Source organism: Populus euphratica, unplaced genomic scaffold (assembly GCF_000495115.2).
Source record: "Populus euphratica unplaced genomic scaffold, PopEup_1.0 scaffold104.1, whole genome shotgun sequence".
NCBI classification, from domain to species: domain Eukaryota; kingdom Viridiplantae; phylum Streptophyta; class Magnoliopsida; order Malpighiales; family Salicaceae; genus Populus; species Populus euphratica.
The window spans coordinates 901,025-920,467 of NW_011499915.1; the positions used below are offsets into that span (position 1 = coordinate 901,025).

The following is a 19,443-nucleotide window of genomic DNA, read 5'->3' on the forward strand; positions in this document are numbered from 1 at the left end:
TTAAAAGAGATTTGCCTACCTAGAACCGATAAGAGATCTTAGTTTTAGGTATATTCCTATCAATTTAGGTGAATATATAGTGGATTAATGAACAATCATTAGGCAAGACATGAAGATTAGTGTTGTTGTCCTTAAGGTGACCATATCTATCCCTTAGAATATGATTTATGTAATCACACTAGGGAGACTCTGTCAATCCCTTTCGGTGAATTTTGTAATCATATTAAGAAGATTGAGTTCATTCTATCCTTGGAAGGTTATGAGGTTGTTACCCTAGAAAGATAATATGTCAATCTCATTATTAGAGATATGTTCAATCGCTCTAGGAAGGTTCACAATCCATTATTCTAAGGTAAATTGTGCAATCATACTAAAAATACCGAGTTTGTCTCATCCTCAAAAGGTTACGAGGTTGTTGCCCTAAAAAGATGGTGTGTCAATCCCATCATTAGATATATGTGTAATCGCACCAAGAAGGCTTCAGATTCATCATCTCTCAGGTAAATTATGCAATCACACTAAAAAAAAATGAGTTTATATCATCCTTAAAAGGTTGCGAAGTTGTTGTCTTAGAGAGATGGTGTGTTATTCTTATTCTTAGAGATATATGTAGTTGTACTATAAAGGCTCCATATCTATCATTTCCAATACAAATTGTGCAATTGCACTAGAAAAACTAAGTCTATCTCATCCTTGAAAAGTTACTAGGTTGTTTCCCTAGAGAGATGGAATGTCAATTCCATTATTGGAGATATATACAATCAAACTAGGGAGGCTTTATATTTATTCCTTTTAAGGTAAATAGTGCAATTGTAACAGAGAGATCGAATTGATCTCTTTCAAGATAAATTATGCAATTGTACTATAAAGATTAAGTTCATCCCATCCTTGAAAGGTTATGAGGTTGTTGCTCTAGATATCACCCAAATAAAAGAAGACATTGTCACGGTGAATGATTTAAATCATATATAAGAAACTTACATTCCTAGTCATTGACCAAGATATATTTTTTATTGACCTTTAAGATATAATCATCTTGATAATTATTTTGTTGACATCATGATCTCAGCTATAAAGAGGAGAGACTAGAGTTTATATAATAAATGTCTTTTGGATGGTTAACAACCAAACTTTACATGTTTTATAATTTGAACCAACATTCCACTTATATTTGTTAAAACCTTTCCAAAATCATTACAAGATTTCACAGTTTTACCGATGGAAACATTTCGTCGGTGTGTGATTAGAAGTTCGTCAGTGATTCTTGTTCGTCAGTGATTCTTTTACCGACGTCATCACCGATGGATTACATCCGTCAGGTTACCTTTCATCGGTGATTCAACATTTCATCGCTATATCGGTCTGAAGAACAAAAAACCATTTGCTGATGGTTTTACAGACGGAATTTATGCCCAAAAAAAAAGATTCCCGCTTGAATATACCGACAGATTTGTATTCCGTCGGGGATATCGCGATTTACCGACAGACACTAAACGTCGATAGGGCTGTCGGTGGGTGTATGAAATACCGACCGAATATATCCATCTGTAAATTCGTCGGTAAGTCTGGTAGTTACTATCAAATACCGACGGAGTTGTTCCGTCGGTGAGTGTATGAAATACCGATCGAATATATCCGTCTATAAATTAGTCGGTAAGTGTGGTAGCCACTATTAAATGCCAACGGAGTAATTCCATCGGCAATTCGGTCGGTGAGTGTATGAAATCATTGGTAATTGTTTTTTTTTCTAAATTGTTTTTTCAAAAATTATTTAGGATATATAATATAAAACTATATAAATTAATTGTAATGCAAATCAATTATGCAAATAAAATTTATATTAAAGAAAAAAACAAAGTTAAATAATATTCATTACAAACTGAATATGTTTCAAAAAAATATTAAATGAAGTTTTAAAGTTAAATAATGTTTATTACAAATTAATATAAAGGTGGAGCTGGAGAAGAAGCAGGAGATCCTGGAGGAGGCTGGTGGTTATACGGCCAAAAAGGATTAAGCGCACATGTTCCATTATTTGCCATGTTCATAACCATTTCACGGAGCTGTTCGTAAGCCGCTTTTTGTTGCTCATACTCCGCTTTTTGTTGTTCATACTCTGCTTTTTGTTGCTCTTGAGATGCTTTGAGGTGCACGTATTTTACTGATAGGTAGTCGTATTTCTTGGTGAGCTGAGTCGTGTGTTGCTGTAAGGCCTCGAACTCCTTAAATTTGGAGCTCGATATTGATTGGGAGCTCCCAACAGTTGAAACACTACGGGTCGACCACAAGTTATCGGCCGTAGTGTTGGAGAGCTCGTAAACCTAATTTTTATCAAGTCCACCTGCGGAGCCAGCCTCCATCCACAAATCCGGATCGAATTCCGGATGGTTCAAATATCATCATCCCCATATCTCTCCCTTAACCGATTATTATAGGTCTCCTGAAAATAAAATAAAAAACAAGTAATCATCATATTCAATTCAATAAACATAATAACTTACAAAATGAAATGGTTGAACAAACATACCATGAAATGTTGAGCACGGTTATCAACGAACTGTTGCACCCCTTTCTGACGGTCTTGACTCCGCACGTGCGTCTCCACAAACAGCTCCATCGGGCTCGGCTCACGTCCAAGAGACGCAGCCTATAATGAAAAAAGATATATTAACAACAATTGAATTTAACAATATATTTCATTTAAATTAATCTTACCATCCATTTCGCATGTGCAGCAAATGGAATGGAGCCATTAGTGTGCATTGTCACCTCGCCATGAATTGGCCAATTCCGGTTGCTAGCACCGGACCGTGAGCGTCATGTGAACCGCTCAGACATCACGTGCTCAATATAGTGCGGCTATATATCTTCCGGGATGTATATCGGTTTGAAATCCCTCCAAACCGCAACATTGTTCCGGCCTTATAAACCCCTATCCCTTGTGGCTTTTTTTGCCTTTTTTTATGCTTCATACCAAAACTCACTCAACCTACATCACGCAACCAAAAATTACATTTCGAAACATAAATTTTTATCTAAAAAAATCTCGTGTTGTTTTCAATCTTACCTAGTTGCCGCGTGATTTTCCCATACCCTCCTCACAACATTGTTATGCTCACTCCCAACGGTTGAAACACTACGGGTCAATCGCAAGTTGTCGGCCATAGTGTTTGAGAGCCCGTAAACTTGATTTTTATCAGGTCCACCTAATGAGCCAACCTCCATCCACAAATCTGGATCAAATTTCGGATGGTTCAAAATATCATCCTTGTATCTCTCCCTCAACCGATTATTATAGGTCTCTTAAAAATTTTAAAAAAAAAGAAGCAATCATCATATTCAATTCAATAAACATAATAACTTACAAAATAAAATGGTTGAACAAACATACCACGAAATGTTGAGCACGGTTATCCATGAACTGTTGCACCCCCTTCTGGCAATCTTGACTCCACACGTGCGTCTCCACAAACAGCTCCATCGGGCTCGGCTCACGTCCAAGAGACGCAGCCTATAATGAAAAAAGATATATTAACAACAACTGAATTTAACGATATATTTTATTTAAATTAATCTTACCATCTGTTTCGCATGTGCAGCAAATGGAACGGAGCCACTAGTGTGCGTTGTCACCCCGCCATGAATTGGCCGATTCCGGTTGCCAGCACCGGACTGTGAGCGTTATGTGAACCACTCAGACGTCATGTGCTCAATATAGTGCGGTCATATATCTTCCGGGATGTATATCGGTTTGAAATCCCTCCAAACTGTTACATCGTTCCAGCCTTGGAAACCCCTATCCCTCGCGGCTTTTTTTGCCTTTTTTTGTGCTTCATACCAAAAATCACGCAACCTACTTCACGCAACCAAAAATTACATTTCGAAACATAAATTTTTGTCTAAAAAAAATCTTGTATTGTTTTTGATCTTACCTAGTTGCCGCGTCATTTTCCCACACCCTCCTCACAACAGTGTTATGCTCACTATCCCAGCAGAATTTGTACTGTGTATAAATGAACAAGTTTAAATAAAAATAATAATTTATTTATAATTATATTAATAAGCTGAAAATTATTTATTTACAATTATATTAATAAGCTGGAAATTATAAATTAATACCAACCTCAAACCTGTTAAACCATATATTGATTTGAGGCATCCATTCAGGATGCTTGGATATCTGACTCCATTGAAACAATGGAATCTCCATCGATGATTTAAACGTCGATGATATTACTCGGACGGCTTCAATGTTTGTGAACTTGAAAGTAAATGAAATAAATTCAATAGTGATTATTTCATAAATTATGTTGTAATTTAAAACAAAAACTAAAACCTTAACAAACTTACATTGAAAGGTCATCCTTCCACTGTGCCTCATACTGGCGGGTACATTGATTTCGCTGCGAAGGCACACCACCTCTGCGCTGTGAAATAGCGCTGGAAGAGGCAGCATCGATTGACGGCGCAGGTGGTGTAGGTGCCTCTTATTGAGAGGCACCTAAGGAAATATCATCATCGCTGCTAGACGAACTAGCTACGACCATACATGAGCGACCAGCTCTGGTTTTTGTTCTACGTATCTACATAATTTTATACAAATAATTATATAATTAAATTCAAATGTTAAAGAAAAAAATCAACAGCACCTCCCCTATACTGGATACTACCCAAATCCACAAACTTGCATATATTAACAATAGCCACAACTAATTTACCCAATCTATACTAATTATTCCAACATATTCAATTATTAATCCTAAAGTAAATTCAACATTAAAAATTACAATTCAACAAATTATTCAATAATTATGCTAATACAACAAAACAATAAATTAAAAAAAAAAACTCTAGAATAACAATCAAAATAAATGGAAAAAATTAAACCCAAATCATGCAACATATTCAATTACTAATCCTAAGGTCAATTCAACATTAAGAATTACAATTCAATAAATTATTCAATAATTATGCCAATACAACAAAACAATAAATTAAAAAAAAACCATTAAAGTAAATTATATGGTAAATTCAACATTAACAATAAATATTCAACAAATTAACTAATAATAATTATGCTAATACAACAATAAAAAAATATTCAGTAAATTCAAAAAAAAACTATAGACTTTAGCAATGAATTATGCAAAAAAAAAACTATAGACTTTATATACATTACAAAAAATACACCAAAACAAAAAACATAACAAAAAATAGCAAAAAAAACCATTAAAGTAAAATGAAATAGAAGAAATACTAACCTTTTAAACTGATGGAGATTCACGATAAAAAATGCTTGAGATCGCCGGGGAAGAATGTAGAGTAGCATAGAGACGAAAAGAATGGTGAAAAACTGAGGGGAAGAAAAAATGAACTGAAGAGGCGGTCGGGGGCACTTATATGCCAGTTTTACCAACTAATTCACCGACAGATACAAAATTAATTATTATTTTAATTTATTCTATCGGTGAGGTGTTAAAAATCCGTCGGTAAATTTTGAATTTCGCACCAAATTTTTTAATGTCCCTCCATATTTTTCATAGTCCATTGGTAAATCCGTCGGCAATATGATGCGGTCAGAGAAGCATTTAATGCACAACACTTTGAAATATGCGTGGTCTGTTGCCAACATGCCGACGGATATAAATCTGCCGGTGTTACCGTCGATGATATGGTGGCATTTCAAGTAATTATTTTCGAACTCTCTGTGAAATGTCGACGGACTTAATGTCGTTTGTGTTGCCATTGGTGATGTGGTGGCATTTCAAGTAATTATTTTCGAATAATTATTTTCGAACTCTCTGTGAAATGCCGACGGACTTAAAGTCGTCGGTAATGTGGTGGCATTTCAAGTAATTATTTTTTAACTCTCTGTGAAATGCCGACAGACTTAAAGTCGTCGGTGTTGCCGTCGGTGATGTGGTGGCCTTTCAAATAATTATTTCATGTTACAAAATATATCATCCATGATCAATAATTATTTCAAGTAATTATTTCATAATTGTGGCATTTCAACTAATTATTTCAAGTAATAAATATTTTATGTTTCAAAATATATCATCTATAATCTAAATTACATGAAAAAAAGGGTTTTATATAGGACTTTATTTTGGTAGTTAGTCAGAATTTTCTTCTTCATCGTCATCAATTGAATTGTCATCACCTTCATCGCAATCTTCAATATGAATATCATCTTCTTCATCGATATTTGCTTGTCCACTAGAGCTCAAAACAAAATTCAACTCCTCTACGTCAACATCAACAAGACTATAATCAAAAACATGAAAATTTAAATTTTCTTCCAATTCAATCGAAGGAGCAACTTGATATGGTTCAACCACCTCACTAACTTGAAAGACTTTATCTCACACACTTGTGTCTTCGTTCTCATCCTGAACAACCTTGACACAACCCCGGGGTTTCGTTTTTAAAACGGACAACCAATCCACTCTTGATCGATCATTTCTAAATGAAGGGGTGTATGTGTAATAAACTTGTTGACATTGCTTTGCGAAAACAAAGACATCGTTTATGTTGCGGAGTCTAGCTTTTGAGTTGATTTCAACTAGACCATAGTGCGGATCAACTCTAATTCCTCTGTCAGTCCTATCATACCAATAGCATTTGAATAAAAACACTCTACTTTGCTCGTTATGATATTGTTGTTCGACGACCTCTTCTAATCTACCATAGTAGTCAACTTCTAACTCACTACTAGTGGATCCCTTAATACAAACATCGTTGTTGTATGTCTTTCTTCCTTGCCTGTATTCTTCAGTATGGAAAACATATCCATTGATAAAATACCTGTTGTAGCACTTACATTTTCTTTCAGGCCCCAAGCTTAGTGAAGACAATGACTTAGGTGTACTCCCTCCCATTTGATAAACCTTGTATGTAATGTACATTAATAAATAGTAAATGAACGAGAATATCGTAATGACATGTATACGTACAGTAATTTTGCAAGTTAGAATGAGTTTGTGATAGTGTTTACATGTGTTCTAAACCACGTGGAAAACTGCTCATCTTGTAATTGAAAGATTTGGGATTCGGTCAGCTATGAGTTATTGGAGAGCAAATATTATCGATGTTGCCTGCAAGTGATAATGAGTGTATGATATTACAATATATAATTAACAATATATTACTAACAAAGTTTAATTAGTATAAACTTACTGAATAAAAGGTCTTAACTCATCACAGTTAAATAGAGCATAGTTGTGTGCTTGTTTGAACTCTATTTCTGACAAATATCTTCCTTTTACAGCATTTTTAGGTGCGGGTCGTCTAGTATTGGAGAATATTGAAAAGTTTCCACTGGAAGGCACTTCACCGCCATCATCATGTCGGGGAACACGATTGATTCTCGTTCTTAGATGAGGTTTGAAATAGTACGAGATAAATGTTGAGATCTCCTCAACAATATAGGCCTCACATATCAAAGCCTCAACATGCGCCTTGTTCTTAATCTTTTTCTTAAGATTAAACAAGTACCTGCATTGAAATATTAATCAAGTATTTTTAATTAAGAAAAACATATAAAATACTTTTATATATGAATTACATTGCAACTGTAATATCTAACCGTTCGAATGGGTACATCCATCTATATTGGACCAGTCCTCCAGCTTTTGCCTCAACGATAGATGTATATGGAGATGCTCCATTGAGTCAAAAAATTATGGAGGGAATATCATCTCAAGTTTGCATAGTATTTCGACGATATTCATTTGAAACCTCTCAATGTAATCAATATTCAACTTGTTGGAGCATATATCTCTGAAGAAATGACTGATCTCCGTGAATGCATCCCATATTCCCTTTGGCAACAAATCACGAAAAGCTAATGGGATGAGTGTTTGCATAAACACGTGGCAGTCATGACTCTTCATTCCATACAATCTGCAGTCCTCTATATTAACCAGCCGTGATATGTTCGATGCATGTCCATCCAAAAAATACAGACTCTTAAGTCATTTATTGACTAGCAGTTGTGCGTTTTTCTCTAAGCTTGCTTTTGGTTTTGCGACCCGTGACTCATCATAAACCAACTCTATATTTTTATGGTTATAGTATAAAGCTATATCCAATCTAGCATTGATGTTGTCCTTTGTCTTCCCCTTCACATCCATGACGGTGTCAAAAATGTTCTCAAACATGTTCTTTTCGATGTACATGATGTCAAGTTTATGGCGGAGCAGATTGGTCTTCCAATAAGAAAGCTCCTAAAAGATACTTTGCTTTACCTAATTATGGGTCAAACCAAAACCAAGAAACTTTTGCTTACCTAATTTAAGGCCAAACATAATGTCACCGTACTCTGAGACAACAACATGCAATTCTTCACCAGAAAGACACGGGGATGCAACATCTTTTTCAACTCTACCAACAAAGAAATCTTTTATGTACTTTCTGTACCTGTGATTAAGTGGCAAGAAACGACGGTGACAGTAAAAAAAAAGAAGCTTTACCTCCATTTGCTAGCGTGAATGCCTTGTTGTTTTCCATGCAGTATGGACATGCAAGTTTCCCATGCGTGCTCCAACCAGAAAGCATTCCATAAGCTGAAAAATCATTGATAGTCCACATCAAAGCCGCCCTCATAAGGAAATTTTATTTCCTCAATATATCATAAGTCAAAGCTCCGGAGGACCACAACTGCGCCAACTCATAAATCAATGGTTGAAGACAAACATCTATATTCCGCCCCAGGCTGCTTGGGCCGGGTATGACAGTAGATAAAAACATGAACTCCAGCCTCATACACATTCTCCGTGGCAAGTTATAAACTATGAGTATGACCGGCCAATAAGAATAAGGAGCAGCAAATGACCCAAATGGGTTGAATCCATCTGTACACAACCCAAGATGCACATTCCTTGATTCAGCTGAAAAGTGAGGATGAACACTGTTAAAGTGTTTCCACGCTTCGCCGTCAGAAGGATGAACCATCACTCCATCAACCGCATGGTGTGCTTGGTGCCATGTCATGTGCTCAGCAGTCCTTGGTGACATGAATAACCTCTGCAGTCTAGGTGTGATTGGAAAGTATCTAAGTTTTTTATATGCCACTAGAGTCTTTCCCCTGCCAGTTTTAGGTTTGTAACGGGAATGCCCGCATGTCATGCACTCGGTCATCTCAACATTTTCAAGGTAGTATAACATGCAGAAGTTAGGGCGCATGTCAATTTTCTGGTATCCTAAACCGAGGGGTTTCATCATGGACTTCGCAGCATAGAAGTTCTTTTTCAGCCTGTTCTCTTCAGGTAAAATGCTTCTTGCCCATTCAATAATCTTGTCATACCCGGCCTCACTCAACCTGTACTCTAACTTAATAGTGAATACCTGTGCTACGGCCGATAATTTACTATGGTTCATCAGAATCTTTCAACAAATCAAAAAACCTAACTGCATCTACATTAGGTTCTTCTTCTACGATTGGACATTGACTGACATTACCTTGATTCATTCTCATTGCATCCATAACCATGTTTCTGTAAGGATTAGTGTTGTCATTCTCGTTGCTAGTATTAGAAGTAGACCCAATCACTGTTTCTTTCATTCTCCTCTCACTAACATATACTTCTCCATGTGCATACCAACACTGGTAATTCTCTATAAACCCTTTATGTAGAAGATGCATCATTACAATATCTGGATGCAGATACTTTTTATTTTGATACTTCCTGCATGGACACCTAATACTGCCTCCAGTAAAATTTCTAGGAATAGATGTTGTGAAATTAATAAAACCCTGAACCCCGTTACAATAATCCATCCTCTGCAATCCTTGGGTTTAATCTCGATACATCCATGAACGATCATTCATGATTTATATCGAACCTCTATAAAATTATGATGAGATAATGTATTAATTAACTAAGTTAGGTAAATAAACTTGCAAAAATATTACTTTACCTCGAGATTATCCAACAAACCAATCACAACTTCTTATAAATATTAAATATTCATTATCATTTATCAACGTCAATACAAATTAAAATATATAAATTTATAGAAATTACCACTTCGCAATACCATTGACAAAACTTTAAACAAACCCAATAAGTAAGCTATTAATTATTTCAAAACAACACATGTACTTTGGTTATTCCATAAAGTTTTAACAATTTACAAACAAATACAATCTTACAAAATCTAAAATAAACCATAACAGGTATAGAATTATACATTCATATACTACAAGTTTGTTTGAGAAATAACAATAAAACATGTACATTTACTAACAAAATACATATACTAAAAAAATGATAAAATTGACATTTAATTAAATGTTAAGATTTAAAAAGAAATAATTACTTATAAAAATTGACAAAATCCGTTGGTAAATCAGAACACGGATGCTATAACCACAAAACTTCAAGAAATATAACTTGTTGTGCTGATATGAGGGAGATTTTTGTTTGGGGGGGATGGGGGGCTGCTTGTTTCCAAATGGGGAGAGTTGGGATTAGAAAGAAGAAGGAAAAATAGGGGAGGAGAGGGTCGGCAGCGTGTACATATATTAACTTTTCCCAATGGTTTCACCGATTGACAATCCGTCGATGTTGTCCGTCGGTGAAACTGTTGATGATTTTGATGGAACAATCGACACGTCACCGTACGGATCTGCCATTTCAAATTCATCAGTAATATAAACGGCGGTCACTGTACGAGCTGTCTTTTTGAATCCGTCGGTGATTCCGTCTGAAAAAATAACCTTCTGAAACCTCCATGTCAGCGACCCGTTTTTTTTATGATGGAAATGTTTCCGTCCGTAATTCTGTCGGTAATTACTAATGGAAATTTTTCGTCAGTAGTTACCGACTGAATTACGAATGAAATAGTGGTCGTCAGTAATTTCGACCTGAAATTACCGACAGAAATATTCCGTCAGTAAATCCATTGCTATTTAGCGAATTTCTGGTAATGAATGCTACCTAATACAAAAATTCCACATTATTTTCTAGTATTAAGAGCAATAACACCATCACCCAAAGGATCATGAACAAATACCTCTTAAAAACACAAACACTAGAGTTGAACCTAAACTTGTTCATATATTAATGGAAGCGACCTTAATTATTCAATATCAACTGGGTTATTTTTATATTTTCTCTAATTAACTTATTTATAAATCACTTCATGATATATTATCTGATTATAGATTATTTTGCGTGTTTAGATATATGTACATGCTGAACAAATTGCAATTACGATAGCATCCATGTTGTTTTATACGCTACACTATTTGACCAGAAAAAATTATCATTATTCTGACCCTATTTTCATTAGTCTTCACTGTCCCTCAACTCCTACCTATCGCTCACTCTACTCTCCCCTCTCAGCCTATCACTCTCCATGTGCATATATGTCTTTCTATAGTGCCCCTTAACACCATATCACGACCACACTAGACACTCACCGCGGCGGTGCAACCCTCTCCCTTCCTCCACTTCCCTTTATTGCTCCAGAAACACATAGAAATGATCTATTATTTGTAACTTCTTTTTCTTTTTCTTTTTTGTAGCCGAATTTGGTTCAAGTTTAGGCATATTTGTAAAGCTCGGACTGACATGTAGTGTTGATCTGGAGACTTTGCCAATTCAGGGCTTTGAGTTAAAAAAACTTGACTGGTCTAATTAAATATCTGGATCTCAATTAAATTATGGCTTCATCCAATTAAAAATTGATGTTTAACTCATTGATATTTTATCAAAATGATATTATTTTCATTTTAAAAGAATTTTTTTTTTAAATTGACCTAAATGAAAGTTTGAAATCTATGATTAAGATCTCACCTTTAAGTTGGAAGATAAGTTAAATATCATTAAATTGATTTGGGCTTATTCAAGATTAAACTTGACAATTCTTTGGTTGTAAATTCTGTTAGATGGAGTTGGTTGGACTTTTATCAAATTTGGAGCTTTTTGTAAAGGCCTGTTACATCTCATATATTTAATGTAGGCTCACTAAAAATAAAAATTTAGTTATTTCGATTTGATAGTCAAACAAATCGTACTGAGTCCAAGATTTATGAGTTAATTGGTTCGGTTTAAAAATTTTTTAAAAAAATTGATACAGTTTGGCTACTTATTTCAGGTAAAAACTAACCTGATTAAATCGATATTTAACTCAAAATCAAACATAAGATATATTTAAATGATTTAAAAAAAAATGAAACCATCACATAATTTTAAATAAAATTAGAGTAATTATGAACTAGTTTAATGGATTACAAGAGTAAGAAGGCAAGCTATGCCAAATGAAAAGGAAAACATCTTCTCAAGAGACATCCCATGAAAATTCATTTGTTCAAGGTTAATTTTATTTGTTAAATTGTCTACTTAGTGAGTTCAGAAATCAAGGCAATTTGATAACACTGTATTCCCTACTTTTTATTTATTGACGGTAGGAAGAAACCCCTTCTCGTTTGATAACTTTGGATCATCAGAACCCAAAGTTCAATTGGATACACAAATGGGTCCTTGAAAGCCGAAGTCGAAACAAACAGATGTGAGCTGGGAAAGACCAAAACCTAGCCCAGCTCATTACACTTGGATGATCGCAATAAAAATGAATATCTTAGGATAGACCCTCGAGCCAGAAGCATCCTCCAAATATACATAGGTCGGTAGAGAACAAATAAATAACAATAAGTTAAATAAATCTCACAAAACAAATAAATAAATGTGAACTTTTGGACACAACCTATTATTTTAATGTAATATTAGGTGTGTTTTGTGATGTTTCATGTCAAAATATTGTTGTCATATCTTAAACCATACAATCAAACGAGATAACATTTAAAAAAAAACACTAAAGACAAAATATTATTCACTATAATCGCTTTTTTTTTATTTAGATTTGTTTTTTTCATTTTCAGATTGTGTGGTTCTTAAAAAACCTTGCAGATTATATGAATATCAAGATTCTATAAACTGGTGTTGGTCAGCAGGCCGACAGTGAAGACAATATTTGAAGCATCATAGTTAGCTGGCATCAAATTATTCCGACTCAAACATGAATGGCATGATCTACTCGAATTAACTCGAGCTTCATGTTTTTCGAAGTTATCTCCAGCCAAAAAATCCCTGCGATAAGATCCAGGTTACGACAGCTAGCTGTTCCCCACTCTACAGAAGAACCCACGTTCGAAATACATGATACTCTGGCATCAAGATTGACAGATTGTGGCTGTTTGTACCTTGTGCGCGCGCACGCTCACAGGAGAGAGTGCCGGCTTCACCTCACAGTTCGGAACTGAGCCATCGTTTCATATATTTTCGAGAAACAAATATCGAAGATCAACACAGGGAACACACAACTCAGGCTTGAGCAGTATCTTGGAACCATGCGCACACATGAAACTAAAATCTCGAATGTTTTAAAAAGAAATATGCAGCTGTAAATTCATAGGTCTTTCAACAATGCTGGTCGTTCGTTATACATATGAAAACTGTCTTTGTATGATAAGATCTGTCTTCTTTGTCTTTGCATTATTTATCTTTTCTGTGTAAATGGACTCGAAGCTTCTTTGTATGTTTCATCGTGGGCTCCAAGAATTATATGGGCAACAAAACAGACATAAATATATATATATATATATAATCAATTTATATCTTCATATATTACAAATAATTTAGGGTCCATATTGTTGTTGCTCTTAACATAATATGTATTAAAATTGTTAAATAATGTTTTTCATTGCCTAAAAATCTTTTAACCTGTGATTAATTGTCTTTGAAGGTTGTAGAAATGAGGTCATCAACCCAGATTTTATTTTTTCGCCATGATCATGTTCTTCTTGAATGTTTAAATTCATTTATTTCTTCATATTTTTTTGTAAATATCCAATCTAATCTGGGATTATTTAAATCTAACACAAATCTCTAGCTAATGGTTAAAAATCGCACTCATAAACATGATGTAAAGATCAAACTCTATCTGATGATTTGACCCTTCTGAAAATAACATTTTTACTCTATCTAATGATTTGACCCTTCTGAAAATAACATTTTTATTTACTTTTATGCCACATATAAAGAAGGAAAATAAAATTTGGGCACTAGGGAAAGGGAGATTATAAAAAGAAACTGCTATTGGCACAACTTTAAGATTTTTATAATTTAACTGACCAAAATAACCCTCTTCCTCCTTGCACCAACCAAAACTCACACCTTTCACCACTAGCAAAACTCACAAATATCCTTCAATTATATTTGATTTTTTTTTCTATTGCCGACTTTATCAAATTAAATAATAATATTCAAAACTACAAGCATACGTGTTAAGTTCTGAAGATTTTCATTGATAAATCAGAATATAATAAAAGTGATTATAGCAGTGGTGGGAGAGGAGGAGGAATAAACAAGGGGTAGTGATGATATTATAGTTATAAAAACAATATATTTTAAAACAAATATTATCATTACATGTTAAGGTATATTTAAAATTGTGATAACAATTATGATTTAAAATATTTTTTATTTAAAAATATATTAAAATAATATTTTTTTATTTAAAAAATTATTTTTTAAATAAACATATCAAAATAATTTTATAAAAAATTAAGGAAATAAGATTTCAACCATGTTTTAACGGATCTAAAAGGTAATGGTGGTTAAAGAAAAGTGACGGGGAAGATGGAAAAATGATTGTAAAATAATAATAACAATAATAATTTAATAAACAATGCTAATAAGACTAGAATTATAATATTTTTATGCTAATTAAATTTTGCTGTTAAATTTTTTAGGTGGAGGAGCAAAAGTACTGCTGGTAAAGTAAACAATGTCAATGGGTCTAAATTTACAGTGGTTTTTCAGAGCAAATTAGATTTTGTTAATATTGAAGATCTGAGCATGCCATATTGTTAATATCTCTTGGGAACCATATTATTGTTAATATGTAGCTACATTAATACGGTGCAACACATGTATTATAATTATCTAGCCATGCATGATACTCTTCGAGTGTTATTTATTTGCATTATCCCAAAGTCATGCCACACATTTATATAACGATTATTAAATATAATTATTGTATTGTCTAATTAGAAAATAATTAAGCATGGGGTGGAATATGCCGAATAATTCAATGGATATTATATATGAGATATTGGCATGTAGTGTGTCACCATGCCGCTGCTACTTGGCAGACAAGGCTGTCCGACGATCTATAAACAATGTGCAACAAATTAAATAGAGCATTAAGTACGTGATAATTAACTAATTGAATGATTGTTAAAACATAATTAATGTTGATTATGTGTTCGAGAGATAGCGGCAGGTGCTTCTGGATTAACAACGAGCAATACATACAGTACAAGCGCTCGTTGGCTCCAGACATTGCATGGCCTAATTAATTAGGGTTTCGATCGGATATTCTTCAGTGAATTTTTTAACATATAGTTAATTAGGACAATTTGCAGGGAATATGTTTTCCCAACAATTATTTAATAATCAAGACGATATGATATAGATAGTTACATTGATGTGTCCGGCAACCAACTCATCATGAACTCTGGTTTTTGTGCAGACGAATATTCTCTCCTTTTTCATCTCAGCATATGGATCATAGCAATTTATAGAAAGAATATAATTCTTACATGTAATTAAAATATGTAAAAAATCATTATGAATTTGTCACGAAAACTAGTTTAATGATCCAATAACTTCGTAAATGAATTGAGAATTAATGAGTGATTGTTCCCCAGAAGCAAAGTAAATTGCAAGGCCACGGATAATTAGAACAATTAGTCGGAAGGTATTTGACTTTTGGCTGGTGGGCCGTATATGCGGCGTCCGATGCAAGGATTGTCAGTCACTCTCTCGAGAAATGAACCGTGTATTTGCAGTGACAAATCTACCCCCTTCTGGAAGACTTGAGCCAAAATACTAACCCTTTTCTCTGTTTTCGAGGCGAGTTTTTGGCGTGCAGCTGGGATGTGTTTTTTTTTTAAAAAAAAATTATTTTAAATTAATATATTTTTAGTATTTTTAGATTATTTTAATATCAAAAATAATTTATAAAAAGTAAAAAAATTATTTTTATATATTTTAAAATAAAAAATATTTTAAAAATAATTGTTATTAAACTCTGAATGAGAGCATAGTTATTAAAGGGTTTAACCTAGTCAAGTGACTGGTCTTGGATAATACAATTAATTTAATATCTGTTTGGAGTGTGGTTTTAATTATTTTTAAAGTATTTTTTATATTAATAAAAACATAGTTATTAAAGGGTTAATCCAGTGAAGTGACTTGGTCTTGGATGATACAGTTAATTTAATATTTGTTTGGAGCGTGGTTCTAATTATTTTTAAAGTTTTTTATATTAAAATAATATTTTTTATTTTTAAAAAATTATTTTTAAAATTAATATTAAAATGATCTAAAATATATTAAAAAAATAATTTATAAAAAAAATAATTTTTTTAGTAAACAGTATAGATAAAAACACAATCCATTTATATACCCAATTTTTTGAAAAAAAAAAAAAACAGAGAAGGAAAGAACAAGTAGTGCAGGGAGAAAGTAGTCATTTTAAGCTAAAGGCAGTGTAAGCTTTGTCATTAAGAAAACCTTTTATTAATCACATAAGCAACTGGTAATAAAGGAGCAAAAGATGAAGCCTTAATTTTTCAAGTAACAGACAAGAAAAAAAGGTAAAATTTTCAAATAATTGTGCATTGGGCTGTGCAAAAGATGTGTTCCAAGCTGCACTTGGACAGTGTACGTAGCTTTACCACTTTATTTCGAATGGTGGGATGAACTTGGATTCTTCTTTGACAAAAAATGAATTTGGTAGGGTCGATTTTAATATGGCTGTACACTTTCTCCTTCAATTCACCAACTGGTAAATGCGGTTCGAGGCTTAACATTTGTTCATTATTCTTGAAGAAATAAGATGAAAATGCCGAGGGTAATTTAAAAAATAAAATAAATTGAATTTCTACAAGAGGGCCTAAGTGGTGTGCTGACTATTTAATTGTTTGATTTCATTAATTAATTAATTTATTAATTACATCTAGGACAATGAAATCCACCTTCCAACGCTATATATATATATATATTAAGGCTATGTTAAGGGCAATTGCACTTGTCAAGATGGTGATGTCAATTTGTGAGAATTATGCACATTTGACTAGTGGGTGATTTGATGATCACTAGTAGGGGGAGGACGAGGGAATTGCTACTCTTGCCAGAAAACAATTTGGTTCTGTTTCTTGAAACCAAGGTATTTTTATAATGCTATCCATGCTATTTTTTAATTGAAAATATATTTTTTAAATTTTTTATATAAGACCATCAAATATAAAAAAAATATTAATTTATTATCTTTTAAAAAAACCATTTTAAAAAACAGGTGAAATAAAAAAACAGAATTTAATGGAATGTTAATAAAGGTTTTTACTTGTAACTTCTGCTTCTCAAGTTACAAGTAAAGGTTTTTACTTGAATTAAAATCAATAATATTAACTGCTTATACAACGCAACTTCAGAGTTATAAATAAGATATTAAATTGAAAAAAAAATAAAAATTGAGAAAAAAATAAGAGGGGGATTTGAGATTTTAATTACGGATTGAAACAAGAAATGTAGGGAGTAAAATTTAAAAACTATGGCAACAATAAATGGATATTTACCACGTAATCATAAATAATAATTCCATGTCATTAAAGACTATGAGAAATACTTTTTAAATGTGGGGATTAAAAAATATTATAAAAAAACCTCCTAAAAAGGAAGTTTTCAAACCTAATAATCTCAAAATCTGCTTTAATATTATTAAATTAAATCTCAAAGCCACTCTGCAAGATTCCACTAGGATAATTGTGCAGTAACTTTTGAACATCGTCATGATTGGTCAGCCTAAACCGTCGCTTTTTCTAATGGACAAAATTTAAAAACTTCATTTTTCTAATTTCAAATTATTATTATTATTTTATTTTTTTGGATAGTTTTAATATGTTGATATTAAAAATATATTTTTAAAAAAATATTATTTTAATATATTTATTATAAAAACATTTTAAGAAATAATTCTCACCACACTTATTAAACAGCATATTAAAAAGTTGGACCTCGGTTACAATTTTCAAGCTCCTGCATTAAAAAAAAAAATCACTAAAAAAATAAAAAATAGAGGCACCCATAGCAGAAAAAGGCGTACGAAATATGCGGGTGATGACGTAGCTTGGAGCAGTTAGTTTACCGAACAAGAAATACTCAATCAAACCCTTTTCTTCCTCTACTTCTTTTAAAAAAATTAAAAAAAATAAAATCTTTCTTACTTTGACCGGTCCCACTCTAAATTTAATAGGTTATTTAAAAGTAAAGCTTTACTTTCTAAAAATTATTAATTTAATTGTAATAAATTTTAATAATACTAAAAAATTATATAATTATTAATTTTATTGTTTATATAATTATATAAAATAGATATAAACTGGTTTAAATATTTATATTATTAAAAAAATATAGTAGTGATTAATTTTTAAAATATCTGATATGAAAATAATATTTTTTATTTTAAAAAATTATTTATGATATTAATATGTCAAAATAAAGTAAAAACACAAAAAAATAATTTAAAGTAAAAAAATATTATTTTCTAAACGAAATTAATTTAAAAAACATTATTTTTTTCTAAACTACAATAAGAGATATTATACCATCAAATATATCATAAATCCAGAAGAAAAGGGAGAATTCCAATCTTTAAAGGCAATCTTAATTAGCTTCTCAGTGTATCAATAAAATCCTAATCACGTTTTTCTTTCGATTTTAATAAACAAAATTAATAAATAATAACATGAGGTTCACGATATATCTCTTTTTATATATATAAATAAATCATCAAATTTTGTAATATCATCCCTTTAAATTACCCGAAGCTCACATGATGGGTAGAAAACATAGGATTCTAACCATTTTTATGCAGTCAAATCTATCCTGCAAGGGAATATTTTATAGTAAATTCATATATTTTTATATAAAGAAATGAAAAATTACCTAGTTTTACATGATAATTTAACATTTATCTTAAACCAATAAAAGAATCTGATTGATAATCTACTGATTTGTTAACTGAGATGAAACTTAGGTTGGGAATTTAATTGACAAAGAGTTTTTTAGATTTGTTCACAAATGAGGAAAGAAATTTAATGTGTGTTTGGTATTTTTTTAATTAAAAATATATTAAATTGATATTTTTTATACCAACATATTAAAATTATATGAAAAACAATTAAAAACATTAGTTTTAGATTTAAAAAAAAAAAAAACAGTTTAAGAACAAGTTGAATTGTAAAAAAAAAAACATAAATTGTTTTTAAATTTTCAATGTTTTTCAATCATTTCAAGACACTAACATTACAAACAAAATAAAAAAAATCCAAGAAAATATGTGTTAGGACAACGATAGCTTCATTTT

The 19,443-nt window shown here is 32.2% G+C and overlaps 1 long non-coding RNA gene across 2 annotated transcripts; it reads right to left on the reverse strand.

Moving 5' to 3' along the window:
* Positions 1–2,408: 2,408 nt before the first annotated feature.
* On the reverse strand, positions 2,409–4,002 carry LOC105134537 (uncharacterized). 2 transcript variants are annotated; one of them, XR_844008.1, is made up of 4 exons: positions 3,933–4,002; positions 3,580–3,853; positions 2,528–2,647; positions 2,409–2,440 (listed from the first exon to the last, which is right to left on the reverse strand). It is a non-coding gene; the product is annotated as an uncharacterized LOC105134537 (long non-coding RNA). The 2 variants fall into 2 exon arrangements; XR_844009.1 differs by lacking the exons at positions 2,409–2,440; positions 2,528–2,647 and adding an exon at positions 3,375–3,511.
* Positions 4,003–19,443: the final 15,441 nt, after the last annotated feature.